Source organism: Peromyscus californicus, unplaced genomic scaffold (genome assembly GCF_007827085.1).
Source record: "Peromyscus californicus insignis strain IS unplaced genomic scaffold, ASM782708v3 Scaffold_5__1_contigs__length_169319896, whole genome shotgun sequence".
NCBI classification, from domain to species: domain Eukaryota; kingdom Metazoa; phylum Chordata; class Mammalia; order Rodentia; family Cricetidae; genus Peromyscus; species Peromyscus californicus.
The window spans coordinates 59,308,723-59,328,568 of NW_026294573.1; positions in this window are offsets into that span (position 1 = coordinate 59,308,723).

A 19,846-nucleotide genomic window follows, 5' to 3' on the forward strand; every position below is an offset into this window, starting at 1 on the left:
TGTGTCATTATAAAATATTTCATACCTGATGACCTTTGAGCATTTCTTATTCAAAGATTCATGAAAGCTTAGCATGAGGTGTGTCTAATGATCCCTGTGTAAACACACTGAAAGCTCCCTCCTACAAAGGCACAGTCAGGTGGAAGACGTATTTTCGACACTCTGTCTTCAATCTAAGCATCACTGGCAGTGCCTGACAGGTCTCATTTGCTAAATAAAGTACAATGTGTCAATTTGAAATAAATGTAAATTATCACCTTTCTTCCTTGTTAATTAAGGTCTGATTAATGCAATACAAGTGGTCGTTGACAGTACAGTAAGAGAATGGCTTTGTTGAAAAAACAAAACAAAAGATGCTTAGATATAAATCACAGTTTGCCTAATCCACTGAACTCTGAGTTAGGAGGGTTATTTCGAAGGATTTGTCCCATTGAAACATGAATAGATGTTCAGATCTCTGCCTCTTAATACGTGAATCCCAAGGAGTGTACAGTAGAAGGTACTAGCGCTTCAGGGATATGAGCAGTACAATATCTTAAACTTCAGACAAATGGCAAAAAATCAGTTTAATATAGAATTATTCTAGGGTCTAACTCAAGGTATGTTGGAAGTTTGAAAGATTTTTCCTTGGGATCCTGTTTTCTACAAATTTACAAAATAAAATGTTAATGAATATATGATAGGCTATTGAACATAAATTTACACAGTTTAACTTAAAAAGAATGATACTATGTGCAAACTGTCCATTACTTCCTTAAATACAATTTGCTTAATAATAAGATCCAAAGTGATACTAAGAGAGAAAATTCATGCTTTGAATTGGATTGGAATTATTAATTCAAATATTTAAAAAATTATCTACCTTAATTATCTAAGATATAAAATATAACACAATTTGATTAAAATTACATAGTCAAAAGATGCATTTAGTGTAGTACATATGATTCAAGTCTCAAATAAAACAGTATTTCTTTCACCCCCAACTTTACATTCTTGTTTAACACATATTTTAGATACCACTTGATTATTTTAAATAACACTGAAAACTTTGGAAAACACACCAATTTTGTTAAAATATGTTCATATAGAAATTTATTAGACACTATTCCTTAAACATGTAATTTTCTTTTGTGTTTTGTGCATATGGCTGTATATCTGTGTGTGTGTTTATACTGAGGATCAAATCTAGGGCCTTGTATATGCTAGGCAACTGCTCTGTGAGTAGGAGTTTTACTTTTTATTATGAGATATAGTCTCATCAAGTTACCCAATATGACTTTAAACTTTTAAAAGATATGGTGAATAGGTTCCTTCATTTTCCCTATTGTTTTCTTAGACAAACATGTATTTGCACACTACAATATTATAACCTGTAACTCTGCTCTTCAGGGTGCAAATGACAATAGTATACTCTATTTTTCAAATGATTTGGGGAAATTGTCATCATATAATCAGGCTAATATAAGGAAGAGAGTCAGATCTGCATAAATTCAAATCTGATAAAACAAGTAATCATCCTCCAATTAGAATAGGGCATGTAATGGAACAATGAAAATCTGAGCAAAATATATTCATTCATTGAATAAATAGGGTTCCAATATCAGAGTAAAAAAATGTTCTAAAATTCTAAAACATAATCAATCACACTGCTACCCAAACTTTAAAGGGATTATTTTATTCCAACCTTTGTACTACTTTCCTTGGGTACATGTTCTGAAAACAGTCATAGGCAAGAAACTCATGGTTTATGCACTACTGATTTTCCTTAGACCTCTTTATGTCTGGGCTAACCCAGGAATGTTCTGGTCTTTCTGGAGAAGAGCCTTCCTGCTCAGTTAATTTTTAGGCCTTGGAAATTCATCTCAGATGACTAAGAGGCATGGTTCTTACGTGACTCCAGATTAATGTAATAGTAAAAAAAAATGTAGCATATAAGTTCAAAATATCAGCTATCTTCAATGAAATGTTACTAGGTTGTCAATCACACTGCAGAGCACCCGGCCATATTTAGGAGTAGTCCGCCAACCCAAACCAAATATTTTAGACTCCATGTTTTCATTTATGTTGAGAGAGAACGTGAAGTTGAATAAGTAAGGAAGTTAGAGGATGAGAAAGAATAAGATCAAAATATATTTATGAAATCCTCAAAGAATAACTCTATATAGATTTGGAGTTAAAGGCATATACATCTATGCCCATCTTTTTATATGTGAGCTATGTGTTTAACTCTCTAGAAATTACTCTTAAAAGTTGAGCTATCTCCCTAGCCCAGCAAACAATTTAAAATTTTAAAGATAATTTTCAATAGTATCTAAAAGAAAATTAGCAAGCATGCAATATTTCACAATCACTTAATAGAAATAGCTTATAAAATCTACAAAGTAATGCAGACAGTAATTCTTTTAAAAACTTAATAAACATTCAACATTCATTGATTATAAAATATAATTAATTACCTACAAGTTATAAAACAGAAAGAAAAAGAAATAAATAATACCTGAGTCCCATCTCCACATTCAATGCTATCCAAATTAAACATAGACCAGACATAGAAACAAACCGGGGACAGAAGTCAAAATGTGTGTTAGGGACCTGAAGCTTAGAGGAGAAATATTCACTAGAAAGAACACCAACCCCGCCATTCTTGGGTGACCACACAAGATTTCCACCACTGTTATATGTGATCCAGTGCCTGTGGGGAAACTCAGACGGGCAGGTTTGTCACAACTGTCAGAGTTAACTTAACTCGATTAAATTACTGACACTAGCATATCTCTCCCTATCTGTGGAGAGACAGAAAAACAGTACAGGGGAGAAAAAAAATACAACAAATAAGGAAGAAATAATATGTGAGGGTATCATGCTTTCTGTGTTTATTATCGATTGTTTTTACCTGTCTTTCATAGTTTTTCAAATTTGTACTTTAATTGGTTATTTGAATTATTGTTTCTCTCTGGGAGAACCTTTTATGATTTTTCCTTCCTTGCTTTGTATATCTACATTTTTCCATCTATATAATAGTGTCACTATTACTTCTTACAACTTGGACCCATATACTGTTCTTCTCATTCTCTCTCTACTCCATTTTTCACACTTTACCCATTCCTTCCTCTTTTCTCTACTTAAATATTGATAATTTAAATATAAAGATACTAAATTTTTCCATAACCAGTACCATAATAATGCTGTCTTTGACATTCCTCAGGTTTTAAAAATGAAATTTCCAATCTTTCTTACTGCAAATTATTATCAGGATTGCTGCTAAATCATTGCATCCATTACTGAACTCCATCTCTTGACTAAAATGTAATCAGAAATATTAACCCACAAGAAGGACCACTTTGTGACTCCAAAATTACAACAAACAAACAAAAAGAAGAAAAAGGGGGAAAACACACAAAAAAACATGAACCAAGAAATCAGTATATCTCTACAAGCTAAAGACACATCAACAATATAATCCACAGACTGTGAAATATGTGAAATAACAAAATGGGGACCTCAAATGAGCAGATCAATGAAATAAGTAAATACACCTTGGACCTAAACAAGAAAGTTATCAAAATACACAAAATGTTTAGTAAAATGGAAGAGAAATTCCAAACCATGAAGGAAAAATTCAGGAAGCAAATTGGGATTCTGAAAAACCTAAACGGATACCGTGTAAATGAAAATATCCTTTGCCAAATAAAATAGAGTAGAAAGCCTAATAAACAGACAAGGTCAAACAGAACACATCTCAGATATGGAGGGTAAGCCTGAGAAAATAATATACTCAGATAATAAAGAGAGGGAAATTAAGCAACATGACCAAAAATTCTTAGGAGTCTGGAACATATTATAGAAGCTAAACCTAAGAATCTATGGGCAAAAGAAGTTTAAATAATTTACAAAAATAATTTATTCATTAGTATTATGTGTGAAAGTTCTCAAAACAATAGGAAGAAATAGACATGTAAACACAAGGGATATTTAGAACATCTAGAACATGTTACTACATATCAGAGTCAAAATCTCAACTACATAGTGAGAATAAATATTAATAATGTAAGAGAACATGCCAATGTATACATGAAAGTAGAAACATAAATGATGTCACCAGACTTTTCATAAAAATCTCTCTTTAAAAAAAAGCAGGAAACTATGGGATGGTATATTTTAAGACCTAAAAGTAAACAACTGTTAGTCAAGGTTACTATGACTATATGATGATAGTCACTATTGATTTCAACTTGACAAGAACTAGAATCACCTATAAGACAAGTTTTTGGGTAATCCTATGTGGGATTATTTAGGTTAGATTAATGTCTGGGAATACCCCTGTGAGGGATTACTCTGATCAGGTTAATTGAAATAAGAATACACAAGCATATGAAAGAAGGAAGCAATTATTTCATGTACTTCAGTCCAATAGTATTTTAAGAAGTTATGTGAGTAAGAACATTGATTAATCTCTTCTTCTTGACTGCACAGAGGATGTGATCAGCTGATATAAGCGTCTGTTATTCCTGATTCTTTGCCACAAAGTGTGTTACTTCTTAATTGTGAGGGGAAAAAAATGAACCTGTTATACCTTAAGTTGTCTATTCAGGGATTTTTTATGGAGTACAAAAAAAGCAACTAGGCACCAGAAAAATTATCACTTCAAATTGATGGGCAATAAGCATATTTGAAAATGGCACAAATTAGGCAGGGCCATGAACATTATGCCAGCACTAATTTAATTAAGAGAAAACTTCTTCCTCTTCATCAAGAGAGGAAAAAGGGCAGTCTCATTCATAAGATCATATGAAAAATGTTTCATAAAAGGAATATGTAGATATAAAAAAGCCAGGAAGGAATCCATCATCTTCAGTACAAACCAGTAAACCTATTAAATGTGAAAGAAGAAAAAAATCATACCAAGCATATAAACAATAAATAAAAGAAAGGAGATAGCAAACCCTTTCAACAATAAATTTGAATGTAAGTCATTTCAACTCACCATTAAAACGTGCAGACTGATTCACTAGATGAGGAAGCAAGATCTGAATTTTCTTGTCTCCAAGAAACACAGATCACTAGCAAAGATATTTCAAAACTCAAATTCAAGGGAGAGATATCAACTTAACAAACAGAAACCACTGATAGATTGATGTAATTATTATATCCAAAAAAACAGACTTTAAGTGAAATTAGTCAGAAGATATAAAATCACTACACATTAATAAAGAGAAAAAATATCAAAAAGATACAGTTGTAAATATTTATAAACAAAACTCTGATCCTCATAATTTCATAAAATCAAACAATGAAAGGTCAGATAGGTACTAATAAAATAAGAGTGGAACACTTCAATTCCACAGTCTCATCTTTGGGAAGGTCTTCTACAATGAAAATCACCAAAGGAAGTACACAGATAAATAATATGATAGAACAATAGGAATAAGAGCTATCTATAGAATATTCATCCAATAAGTAGAAAATGCACATTCTTCTCAACAGCATGGAACCTTATCTAAAACTGATCACAAGTGGTCCTCAAAGCAGGCTTTTGCAAACACACACACACACACACAAATTTATAATGAAATGTGTTCTTAGGCTTTCTTATTGGATCACAGTGGAATTAAAATAGAAATCAACAGCAAGAGAGAACACAGAAACTACAATATCTATAGGCTGAATAAGATATTTTTGATAGTCAATAGATTGTTGAAGAAATAAAGAATATCAAAATTTCCTATAGCTAGTGAAAAACTTATAGTACCTAACAAATCCTCTGTGGTACTATATGATTTCAATAAATTGTGTGTGTGTGTGTGTGTGTGTGTGTGTGTGTGTGTGTGTGTGTGTGTGTGTGTGTATAACAATAATAATCAAAGAAAAGTAGGCCATTAATTTGAAAGAATATATTTGGTAGAAATGAGGGTCTTGAAGGAAGAAAAGAAACAAGGGGAAATTTTACATTTATATTTTAATTAAAATTAAATTAAAAATCAGAGATATTAAGTAAATAAAAACTTATGTACCTTAAAATTCCAATGAATAAATAAATTAATAAAACGAGAAGTCATATCTAAATGCAGTAGATAGTAAGAAACAATACAAATTAGTGGAAAGATTATTTAGACAGACACTAGAAGAAAAGTGCATAGAGTTAATAAAATAGTTGATTTGCTGAAGAGATTAATGCAATTGACACCTTCACACCGAAATAGCCATAAGACAGACATGCAAGTCCAAACTCAAGAACTTTTGAGATGAAAATGAAACTGTTACAACAGACCCTAACAAAATCCAAAGTATTGTTATGAAATGCTTTAAAAACATATTCTTAAAGCTATAAAACAGGAGGAAATAATTAAACAACTAAACATATATTAGATATCAAAATTAAACCAAAAAACATAAACAAATTAGACTCATAAAAAACAATGAAGTCAGAACAGTAATTAAAATTCACTCCAAAGACAAAGTTAGGACTTTATTGATACTTTTTATAAATATTTCACTAAGTCCAAATGGCAATAGTATTCAAACAATTCCTCAAAGTAGAAAAGGAAGAAAGTTTACTAAATTCACTATAAGAAGCCAGTATTAATATAGCATCTTAGTCACTATTCTATTCCTGTTAAGAAGCACCATGAACACAGCATCTCTTGCATGACAAAGCAGTTATTGGGGGCTTGCTTACAGTTCCAAATGCTTAGTTCATTATCTTGGGAGGGAGCACAGCAGCAGGTAGGGCAGACATGGTGCTGGAGAAGTGGTTGAGAGTTACGTCCTGATCTGCAGGCAGAGAGAGCAAGACTGAGTCTGGTATTGGACTTTGAAACCTCAAAGCCCACCCTCAGGGACATGCTTCCTCTACAAGACCACACCTCCTAATCCTTCTAGCCTATCAAACAGTTCCAGAATCCTGGTGACTAAGCCACCCAGTCTATGAACTCTTGGGAGCCATTCTTATTCAAGCCATCAAATATAGATACCAAAATCTGAAGATACAATATAAAAAATACTGACCAAATTCTCTAATGAACATAAAGAAAAAATTCTCAACAAAATACTTGCAAGCCAAATTTAAAAACACAGTTTGGGCCCATCAGCATTTATTTATGGCTGAGGAAGGAACCCATAGAACTCACCCCTCCAAGAGAGACTATTGACTGACGTGTAATGCTTATTGGGGAAGGGGCGTCACTTTCTCCAGTACCGTAGCCATATTAAATTGCCCTTGTTCCACTGAATGATTCCCAGCCTGGCTACTGACAGTATCTGTAATTAAATCCATTAGACAATACACAAAAATGAGAATGACTCATTGAAAAGTAGATTGGTGGGAGAGGAAGTAAGATGGGGAAGGAAAATTGGAGGCAAAATGATAAAAATTCATTGCACAAGTATATGAAACTGCCAAACAATAAAAAGATAAAAAAAGAGCACATCCAAATGATCATATATTACAAAAATTTAATTTTATCTCAAGGAGCCATGATTTTCTATATGATACATGATTCTCTATATGGATATCAATGAAGTTTATATACCATATAAGTAACTAAAAGGGAAGAATTACCTAATCATCTTTATAGACCATTGACAAAGTTCATCATTCTTCACAATACTCTAAAACAAGACAAGGGTGCTCAGTCCCTCCAATCTTATTAAATACAACACTTAAATTCATACATAGAACAATAATACCAGGGGGAGAAATAGAATGGACGCAGAGAAAAAAGTTGAAAGCCAAATACCTGTATATATTTGCAGATGACATAACCCCATATTCAAAAGAACCACAGACCTACCAGATAAACTTTTGAAGATCTAATTCTTTCAGCAAAGGTTTGGGATACAATATCAACACACAAAACTCAGTATCTTTTCTATATACCAATAATGAGCTTGCCAAGACAAATATGGAAATATACCCCATTCCATGCCATGAGATGGACCCCACCCATGACAATGCCTGGAGCCCCAGGACCCAGAGGATGGATATCCCAGAGACCTAAAATAGAAACAAACACAACTGGCAAAAAAAATGTCAAGTCTATGTAATGCCTAATGATATTCTGCTACACTCATGGATTGGTGCCTAGCCCAATTGTCATCAGAGAGGAGAGAGTTTTCATTCAGCAACTGATGGAAATAGAAACTCACAGCCAAACATCAGGCAGAGCTCAGGGAATCCTGTGGAAGAGGGGGAGAAAGGAATGTACAAGTCAGGGGAGTCAAGGACACTACACTACAAGAAAACCCACAGAATCAACTGACCTGGGTATATAAGGGCTCACAGAAACTGAACCGATTTTCAGGGAGCTTGCATGGGACTGACTTGGGCCCTCTGCATATATTACAGTTGGATATTTAGATCTCCTTGTGGGATTCTTAACAGTGGGAGCAGGGGATGTTTCTGCTCCTTTTGCTGGCTTTTGGGACCCTATTCCTCATACTTGGTTGCCCTGTCCAGCCTTAATACAAGGGGAAGTGCCTAGTCTTAGTGTAACTTGATAGGGCATGTTCATGGGAGGCCTGCCCTTTCCTAAACAGAAACAGAGGTGGAGTGGATTAAGAGGACAGAGGGGAGATGAGGGGAGAGACTGGGAAGGAAAGAGAGAGGGGAAAATGCACTTAGGTTGTAATAATAATAATAATAATAATAATAATAATAATAATAATAATAACAATATTATTGTTGAAAATGTTCTTAAAAATAAAAATCAATGAATATATTTAATCAAGAAGATGAAATAATTCTACAATGATAACTTCAAAACACTTTAAAATGAAGAAACTGAAACAGATACTAGTTAATGAAAAGACCTTACATGACATTAAAATGATATGATGAAAATGGCTGTATCCTTGAAAAATGCAGGTTTGATACTGTTTCCACTAATTTTCCAAAACATTCTTATATTCACACAAGTAAAACAAACAAACAAAAACAATAATAGAAACAAATAAAATTCCTATGAAAATCAGGATGATGCTCAATAGCCTATCAAATCTGAAAGAGCAAGGCTGGAGGAATCACATCTGACTTCCTATGACAGTAAAGCACAAAGGTGACAAAGACAACATAGGACCGGCTTACAAACAGACATGTAGGCCAAGGAAAAAACACCTTAGACCTAGAAATAAACAGAGACAGTCATAGTCACCTAATTTTTGACAAAGGTAACAAAAATAAAATGCTGGGGGAAAAGTCTCATTAAGAAGTAATACTGGCAAAACTAGATATCTACCTGCAGAAGAATGAAATTAGATCAGTATATTTCACTCTATGAAATTCCAATTTAATATGATCCACATCTTTAGTAAAAACATGAAATTACAAGAAGAAAGCAGAGGTAAACAGATTCATGATATTGGCACAGGCGAGGACTTTATGATTAAGACACAACTAGCGCAAGAAATAACTTGGTGACTGACAAATGAGAGTATATGAAATTTTGAAACTTTTGCAGAGCAAAGGAAACTATCAGCACATGAGCAGCTTACAGATCGATGAAAATATTTACTGAATAAAATCAGATAAAGTTAATATCTAATACACACACACAATTGCAGAAAATAAAACAGACTAGACACTGTGGTACAAGCCTTTAATACCAGCACTCTGGAGGCAGAGGTAAGTAGATCTCTGTAAATTTGTGACAAGCCTCCAGGGCAAAGCCTCCCAGGCCGAGCCAAGAGACCCTGCATAGGCCCCAGGTTTCAAACAGCCAACCATTGCAAAGAGCACAGGACCCGGTCCCACTGCCTGGATGCCTCCCAAACAGATCAAGCCAATCAACTCGTCTCACCCATTCAGAGGGCCTGATCCAGTTGGGGGCCCCTCAGCCATTGGTTCATAGTTCATGTGTTTCCATTCGTTTGGCTATTTGTCCCTGTGCTTTATCCAATCTTGGTCTCAGCAATTCTCGCTCATATAAACCCTCCTCTTTCTCACTAATTGGACTCCCGGAGCTCCACCCGGGGCCTAGCCATGGATCTCTGCATCCAGATCCCTCAATCGTTGGATGGGGTTTCTAGCACGACAATTAGGGAGGAGGTGGGAATGGGGGTTGGGCTGGGGGGAAGGGGAGGGGAGCAGGAGGGGAGAGAACAAGGGAATCGGTGGCTGATATGTAGAACTGAATTGTATTGTAAAATAAAATAAAATTTAAAAAAATTGTGACAAGCCTGATCTACACAGCAAGTTCTAAAACATTCAAGGATACATAATAAAAACTTCTCTCAAATGACAACAACAACACCCACCCCCTACCCCCCAAATACTAAACACGTAAAACTATTATACCAAATCACCAAGAAAAAAAAGAAATATAGCTAATATATTAGAAAGTATGCAAGATCCTTAGCCATTAACCATAAGAATTAAAAGCACCACCATAATAGCCCATCTAACCATGGTGAAAATGACTAACAAGAAATTATACAACAAATGATAAGGAAATTTTGGGAAAAGAGAAGCCCTTTATTCACAGCTTTTTAGAGTGTCAGTTGATACACCCACTATGCAAATCAGCGTGGAGTATTTTTCCTCTGAACTGTGAACCAGACCATATTATCCTAGTATAAGGTCAATGCTATAAATACTTTTTATTTAGGTATATGTGTATTAGTATAATGGGGAAATATCTATGCAACTGCAATTCATCTAGGTGTCCATACCTTAAAATCTAGTCAGCCTCTGGAATTCAATCTTCTTAAGTAGTCCCCAACATTACCACTAACTACATGGTAGATATAAACTAGAGATTCTGATTCCAAGTCCTTGTACCATCAGTACTCTTTCCATGGCTCAGTAATTGGCTGGCCAAATGACTCCTTTACCTGATGCAATAGAGGACGAGAAAGAGCATGTCACTTCTAGCCTTGGTGTTCAGAATCCTTGCTGGTTTATGCTTCCATATATCTTTCCATTATTTGCCACAAACTGATAACCCCAAGCCAACAAACAAACAGACAAATGGAGAGATATGTGAAGGTATTAGCAAGGATAAACCATTGTGATGAGCAGACCACAGCCCAAATCAAGAAATTATCATCTTTTAAAATCACTTTTTAGAGTATTCTGTAATTATCATTATACTGCACATGATATCTATGTTCATTTTATATGAAAATGGAAATATAAATTCATCCCTAATCCATGCAATAGGTAAAGTAAAGATGAAAGGTGTATATGATGTGGAAATCTGAGGAGCAATAACTCCAGCTTAGTATTTATTTTTTCTATTGGTTTGTTTTAGCATTGTGCAAATGTCTGTGTGAGTGCACATGACACATTGTTATTGTGGAGGTCACTGGACGACTTTATAGATTCAGTGCTCTCTATCTATTTTTATACGGGTTCCCAACATCAAACTCAGGTCACTGGGTTTAGGGATTAGTACCTTGTCTACTAAGTGATTTGCCAGCTTGGAGCATAACAAAAACTCTTATACCACATTTAGGCATTACAAACCTGAGATCTTAGCAACACAAGGCAGGGACTCTGGACCTGTTTATACACTGGGATCAGAAGCCACACAGTATCATTTCCATCAGTCACTAATCTTCAAAGTAATCATAAACATATGTTATTCTCACTCTACAGTATATCTCTTGATGAAAGGAGTGAGAGAATTTCTGGCCATACTGAAAAGAAAAGAAGGAAGGGAGGGGGTGGAGGAAGGAAGGAAGGAAGGAAGGAAGGAAGGAAGGAAGGAAGGAAGAAAGAAAGAAAGAAAATGAGACACAATGTCAATAGATCATTAAAAAGAGGAAAGAAATCTTGGGTGGTGTGTACAGAATGAATGACCCTTAAGACCAGAAGAGAGAGTCATATTGTTTTCTATGACCATATGCAATCCTTTCCCCCTCCCTCAACTCAACTTTTCAGGTATTAAAATACTACATCAGTTCTTTTATGAAGAAAGCGTCGTCGTCATCATCGTCGTCGTCGTTGTCATCATCATCATCATCATCATCATCAGCAGCAGCAGCATTTTGTATAAAAGATTCTATTTCTCAAACATGTTTTATCTGTGAGTGGACCTTTCACTAAAACTTGCCTAATTTTTGTCTCACTTAATATCCAATTCTGTGCTGCAGCTATTGGATTTTCCAGTTCTATATTCAATGACACCATGTTGGAAGCTGGAATTTGATTGCATTAAGCTGTGACGGTTCCACTTTATCCATATTTGATTTTTACTGTCACATCATTGGTCATATCATCATAAGAAGGTAATGAACATTATGACTGTTTGAGGCTACTGGAATCCAACAATCATACAAGCCACATATGAAAAAAATTCTGTTAGCATTGTGTAAGGGAAGAAAAATAGAAGATACGAAAAATAAAACTGAAGGAAAAAAATGCAACAGAATAGTCAACAGCATTATAAGTTGGCTAATATAACTGACAGAGAGGAGTATGCAGTAAAATTTTCTACTCATTAAAATATCTTTGAACAACAAATAAAAGGTTAATTTTATAGGACCAAAATATTCTAGCAGTTTATTTTAAAGTTATGTAAAACTATCAACTATATGGTCAACAAAACTCATTTTCATTGGTCAGTTTTTCACAGCATCTATTGTGTACATTTACAGATTACCATACTTTGGTTAATTTTATATATCACCCCATTGGAGTAAGGTGAGATTCTTGTCAGGCTTGCAAATAAGCAGCCTCTTGGTCATGCCAAACACATCTTATATACACAACAATTATTAGAGCACAGGAGTAAATGATAATAAGCAGGTTTTTGACAAGGAAGACAAGGTAATTGTTTTGCTATCCAATAAGTGACCTATCATGGGAAGAGAAAATGTGATCACTGAAGAAAGTTGAAGTTTTGATACTGCTTTAAGATAATCATATGATGAATCCTGGTAGATACACAGAGACAGGAGCAGATAGCCTGAGCAGAACCCTCAGATACCTGAGATGTTCTGGGGAATATTTGAGAAATAACATGTAGATTTACAACAATTCATAATTGACTAGAAAGGGACAGGGAAACATTTCTATTTTATTCTTTGTAACTTTATTTGTCCTTTTATCATTAAAGAAGTCTTTGAGATTGCCATAGTCACACAAGTCTCATTTCTGATGTTGGCTAATTAAAAGAAGATGTTTTAAGCATATACTGTTATGAGAAAATAGCTATCAAGTGATCCACTTTAGGAGACATTAAAACATAAAAGAAGCAAGCACATATTCATGAAACTACTTGTTCTTAGTTAATTCTGGAGAAAAGAGACTACAAACTAGTTCTGGTGTTGCTCATTTGGTCAAAGTAGTAAGACTGTTTTTAGAAATAGCCTGGCATTTTCTTAAGCTTCAAGTGAGATGACATGATTAAAATTTATAGCAAGGACATATCCCAAAACTGAGAAATATTTTTCCCAACATTTTCTATCCATATAAAGTAAACCATATTCCAGCCTCACTGCTCCTTCACATCCTATATAATTTTAGCTTTCATGCATATGTCTTAAGAAAACTTATCTACCAAAACAAAACGTATTAGTTTTTTTATGTTTATTTATGCTGGATTTTTATTTCAAATGTATCTGAGTGAAAACTGCTAATATCTTAGTACCTTATCAACCAGAATAAATAAATTATCTTGTGTGAGGATTTTAAGAACTTGACTGGAAATTCTTATTTACTGATATGATTGTTTTTTTCATAAAGATTCAAAGGGGATCTAGTCAAGTAAACCTCAGGGTTCATTTCTTCACCATTTGTGATAGTGAAAAAGGAAAGAGAAGAACCTGAATAAATAGCTCAGTGGGTAAGAATGCTTTCTGCATGAGCATCAACTGGACCCCAGTACCTGAGTAAAGCCAGGGATAGCCATACTGATTTCAGCCTTGCATTAGGAGATGGATAATAGACGGTCCCAGTAGCTCCCTAATGTGTCATACTACTAGAAATGGCAAGCTTCAGGTTCGGTGAGAGACTCTGCCTCTAGGACTTAAGGCATTGATCCATCTAGTCAGACACCTGATATCCACCTGTGACCTGTGCTATGTACACATGAACCCACATACATGTGAAAACAGACATGTACCACACTACAAAAGGGGGGGATTTTAAGGAGTGAGCAATTCTGCATATGTTTTTCTTTCTCAGTAAGTTAGACCATCATGTATGGATCTTACCAAACATGGCTAAGAACACTTCCTAAGAATATTGCACACACTAATTTATTCCACTATGTATGAGAGGGTGAGAAATTAAATATCACAATAAAACTGAGAAATCTAGTGGTAAATTGTTCTATTTTGTATTCTTTTGCACTGATAAAATACTGACAGAGCCAATTTAGATAAGAAAGGCTTTATTTGGCATACTCTTCCATCAATGGGGGAAAGGCAGGGTAGGAACTCAAGGCAGGACTGAAGCAAGGGCCATGGAAGAATACTGCTTACTGCCTTGTGGTGGGGATGTCTTTCTGTATGCTGTGAATGTGTTGCTCAGATTGATTGAGAAATAAAACGCTGATTTGCCAGTAGCCAGGCAGGAAGTATAGTATAGGTGGGATAAGCAGAGAGGAGAAGTCTGGGAAGTGGAAGGCTGAGTCAGGAGATGCTGCCAACCGCTGCCATGAGAAGCAAGATGTAAAAGTACTGGTAAGCCACAAGCTACTTGGAAACTTATAGATTTATAGAAATGGGTTAATTTAAGATATAAGAACTAGATAGCAAGAAGCCTGCCATGGCTTTACAGTTTGTAAGTAATATAAGCTTCTGTGTGTTTACTTGGGTCTGAGCAGCTGCAGAAGCCAGGTGGACACAGGAAAACTTCAGCTACAGCCTTGTTTTCCACAACTTGCCCTGTTTCTTTCCTTATAACACTCAGAACAACCTTCCCAGGGTGGCACTACCCACTATGGGTTAGATCTCCCACACCAATCAGTCATAAAGGAAATACTCCAACAGACCTGCTTAAAGACAAACTAATGGAAGCAATGCTTCAGTTGACTCTCCCTCTTCCCAGATGACTCCAGCTTGTGTCAAGCTGACAAAACAAAATTAGTCATCATACATATATTTTATAAGGAAGGAGAGAGCATAAAATCAGGACAGGGCTTGGACTACATGAAGCAATTCTTGGCATTAACACTGAACAAACAGAAGCCTTGGTTACAAAGAATGTTTTACAAGGTGTTTTGAGCTGAACTTCATCTTCACACGTTAGAATATTCTATAAAGTAAGCTAAACAGAGCAGGTACACATATGGGAGACAAGAGAAATATCAAATCATTTTGAAACCTGGGTAGTAAGTGGCTTTATGTTCTCAAGGTCTCTGAACTACATCAGATCTCCCAGCCTACATATTTAGAAAGGCACAAAAGTTGTCTTCTATCAGAAAAATCCCTCACACATGAGTGTGTCATCACAGAAACAGATAATCCTGAGAATGAGATATATTTCTCACCTCTAGTTTCAGAAAATTTGGAAAAGTATTATTTCCATATGGTTAAATTTTTACTTTATGGGCAAACTGACATAAAAACATTACTGTTTTAGCTAAATATTTTGGATTATTTTATTTTTATTATAAGCCAAGATATTCAATGCAGTGCAGAAATCAAAACTAAATTTTTAGGACTGATTAGAAGAATATCAGAGTTTTACCCATAGACAAATTCAAAGAAAAGAAGGAACTGTTTGATTTCTTAGGTCCTAACACCATGCAGGCCTCTTCAGTGTCTTAATTTTCGATAGTTAAAATTGAATGTTTTTCTCTGAATACAGGAATTTTTATAGAATTCCAAATGTACATTAAGTAATTTCAGATGCCGTAATCACACCACCCTCACAACACAGACTACATTTTCTATCTTTACTAATCCCCATTCATCTTTCAAGCATCAGGATGGAGACTATATCACTCATTCATAAAGTGGTTCCCCACTTCCAGTGACTTTCTTTTGTCCTGTATCAGTATATGTATTCATTTATTTTATGGTAAGTAACATAATCAAGAACAATGCAGGTTTATCTGTTACATTTCAAGCACTATGGTGAACAGTTAAGATAATCATCTCATCTTAGCAGCATCTTTGTGTCTCAATTACTATTGGAAGTCCCACAGATGTTGAATGACTGCCAAAGGCTATATATCTGAAAGTGATTGAATTTAAATTCCTCATCCAGTTGTGTTAGACTCCAGAGTTTACATTGCCAATAGCTTTGCTATACTCCTATTTGTAGCTATGTATTATAATTTCTTATTTACTTTCCTGTCTCCAGCAAATGTCATACACTTGAACAAGTGAACAGTGTCTTTGATTTTGAATTCCCAAATCTTGACAATTACCTTGCCCAATAGGTAATCATTAAAATGTGTGGAGTGAAAGACTAAATGAATTATTTATACCTCATTTCATGAGATACCTATTGCTTCAACTATTTCATTACTAAGTGCCAAAGGGAAGTGGTGAGGACAAATGAGAAATAACTTAGGTAAAGGCAGCAACATCCATTATCCAGCCTCACATACGAAAGTCAGAGTTTTAGCCTTTCATTGTGACTATCACTCTTTAACTGTATGTTGACTCATTGGTACAATTACTCAAATATTGGAATTATACTTGCAAAATTCCCTCTCTTGATTCTTTTTTAACCTCCATTTGCAACTGTTTAGTGTCGTTAAAACCTCAAAATACTCAGTTAAACCTACTAGGATATAACAGACTCTATTCTATACTAGCACCAGGCTCTGACATGACCTAAAACAACTGTTTCTTAAACAGAAGAAAATATTCAGAGAAAGAAATCATTTTTCTCAAATATACCATGATTTTGTGATAGTATTGAAATTGAATGACTCAAAGCTAGTAGAGGCTCATACTATCTAAGTGTCCTATTTGGAGCATGTACTTTAGAAATAAAAGCAAGAAAATAAGCAGTCCTATGAATATTCTACCTATCATGTACAATGCTCAATTCTCACCACCATAAAAATAGATCAACAAAAGTAAAATATAACACATTGATGATTTTCTGCAGAATTTTTAGTATTTCATGAATTTATAATCCATATATAGAGTACCTGCTTAACAAATTGTAAAGATTCTTTTTGTCTCAAATTCCTAATTAGAAAAAAGTAGAATCACTTACAACGGTATACAGACTTAATCTTTGTAGTCTTAGACATGTTGTTTCACTCACACAAGCACATTGATATAGACATTTTTCTACCTCACAGGGATTCAAACTTCTGCCGGTCATGTATGTTTGGAATTAGCTTACTTGTTATTGTTGTTTACTCCTATATTCTAGAGTTTAGAAAATATCTAGGACATAGTAGGTATTATGTAAATATGTGAATAATGCAGGTGTGCCTTTTGAGAAATTCTAAAATTTAAAGTAGAAATAAATTACCATCTAAAGGACTGGAAACAGAAATTTTAAGCAACTCAAGAACAAAATCAATTTTTTGCAGCAGGACATGAAGGATCAAACAGTAGAAAAGGAGTAGAATACAGTGAGAATCTTAAGAAAAAGTGTTCTCATGTATATTTCTGTGAATGAAATTAAAAATCTCCTAATATCTTTCCCGCAGATGACATTTTGATATATACAGACATTCAAATGTGATAGACTTGTGTGTGCTGCAAATCTAAAAAGATCAGCATCTGGCTGAGTTCATAGTACAAGACCACACTCAGATTGAGTCTCTCCAGGTTGAGCATTCCAATGTCTAGCTTTTGTATGACTCTCAGTTCTAAAATAGCTTAATTGAAAATGCACAATGTGGACCATGATCTAAGAGAATCATTTTGACCTAGAAACTCTTCAAATTTCTTCATTAATGAAGCTTTTCCTTAAACCTGCTTACCACTTGTGCAGGGTGATGAGTATGGGTATTTTTGGATTCTTCTACATGCATCACCATTTGCTGAAGGTGTTATCTTTTTTCCTAGTGTGTATTTCTAGATCTTTTACTTTAAAAAACAATAAATAAACCCCAGGTGTCCACGGGTGGGTGGATTTATGTCTGGATCTTCAGTTCTATTCCATTGATTGACATATCAGATTTTGTGCCAATAGTGTGGTGTTTTTTTTCTTTTTATGACTATAGCTCTATACCAAAAGTTGAAGTCATGTTTGTGATGTCTCCAGAAGTTCTTATGCTAATAAAGATTATTAAAGCAATCCTGGTATTTTTGTGTTTCCACATAAAGATAAAATTTTTCCTTTCAAGATCTTTGAAGAATTGTAATGGAATTGTGATAGGGGTGTGTTGAATTCTAGTTTGATTTTGGTCAGATGGGCATTTTTTACTATATTTATCCTACTGATCCACGAGCATGGTAGAGAGTTGCTTCTTTTAGTATCTTCTTCAATTTTTTCCACAATGTCCTAAAGTTTTTTCAATCATACAAACCTATCATTTGCTTAGTCAAAGTTGCCCCAAGATATTTCACATTATTTGAGGCTATTGTGAAAGGTGTTATTTCTCTGGTTTCTTTCTCAGTCCATTTGTAAGTTGTATATGGGAAAGTTACTGCACAAAACTCAACTCCAAATGGATAAAACACCTCAAGATAACACTGAATACTCTGAAATTGATAGAAGAGAACCTGGGGAATATCCTTGAACTCATTGGCACAAGAAATGACTTTCTGAACAGAACACCATTAGTACTGGCATTAAGATCAACAATTAATAAATGGGACCTTGTGAAACAGAAAAACTTCCATACAGCAAAAGATACTATTATTCAAACAAAATGGCAGCCTACATAATGGAAAAAGATTTTACCGAATTCATGTACAATAGAGGTCTAATATACAAAATATACAAAGAATTTTAAAAGCTAGACATCAAGAAAAAATTAACCTGACTTAAAAATGAGGCACACATCTAAACAAAGAATTCTCAAAAAAGCAAACTCAAAAGGCTGAAAAACACTTAGAGAAATGTTCAGTTATCAGGGAAATGAAAATCAAAACTTCTGACACATGTCAAGAAGGCTAAAACCAATAAAACAAGTGACAGCTCATGCTGGCAAGGATGTGGAGTAAAGGGAATATTCATACATTGCAAATGATTTCACACTTTCACAGTCAGTATGGAAATTGCTATGGCAGTTTCCAAGAAAGATGAGAATTGATCTACCTCAAGATCCAGCTATACCACTCTTGGGCATAAACCCAAAGGATGGTTTTTCCTACCACAGAGACATTTGCTGAACAATAGCCAATGCTGCTCTCTTCATAATAGCCAGAAATCGGAAGCAACTTAGATGTTCACAAGGTATAAATGGGTAAAGACAATGTGGTACATTTACATGATGGAATATTACTCAACAATTACAAAAATTGAAGTGAAATTCACAGCTAAATGGGTCAAATTAGAAAATATAATCCTGAGTGAGATATCAGACTCAGAAAGAGAAATATATCATATATATGTGTGCACACACACACATATGTATATACATATATAGCTATTAGCTGTTAAATCAATGATGACCAAGCTACAGTCCATAGAATCACAGAGGGTTATGTACAGAGTAAGGTATTGGGGTAGGGGAATATTTTCATAGGAAAGGGAAACAGAATGGACAGTTATCAATGGATAGGTAGAAGACTGGAAAAGGCGTCTTCAGCAGGGAGTGAGAGTGGAGAGAGGGAAAAGCGAGGGCGTACAAGGAGGGACAGCTGAAAATAAGGACCATTGAAGGATAGTATACAAATAACACAATAGACGCTTCCTGTAATAGATACATACACGAAAGCAATCTAAATGAATTGCCAAATAATAGGGGTGACAGAGCTCTGACTTGACATCTCTTGCCACCAAATGAATTTTTCAATATTGGAAATGGGTTACAGC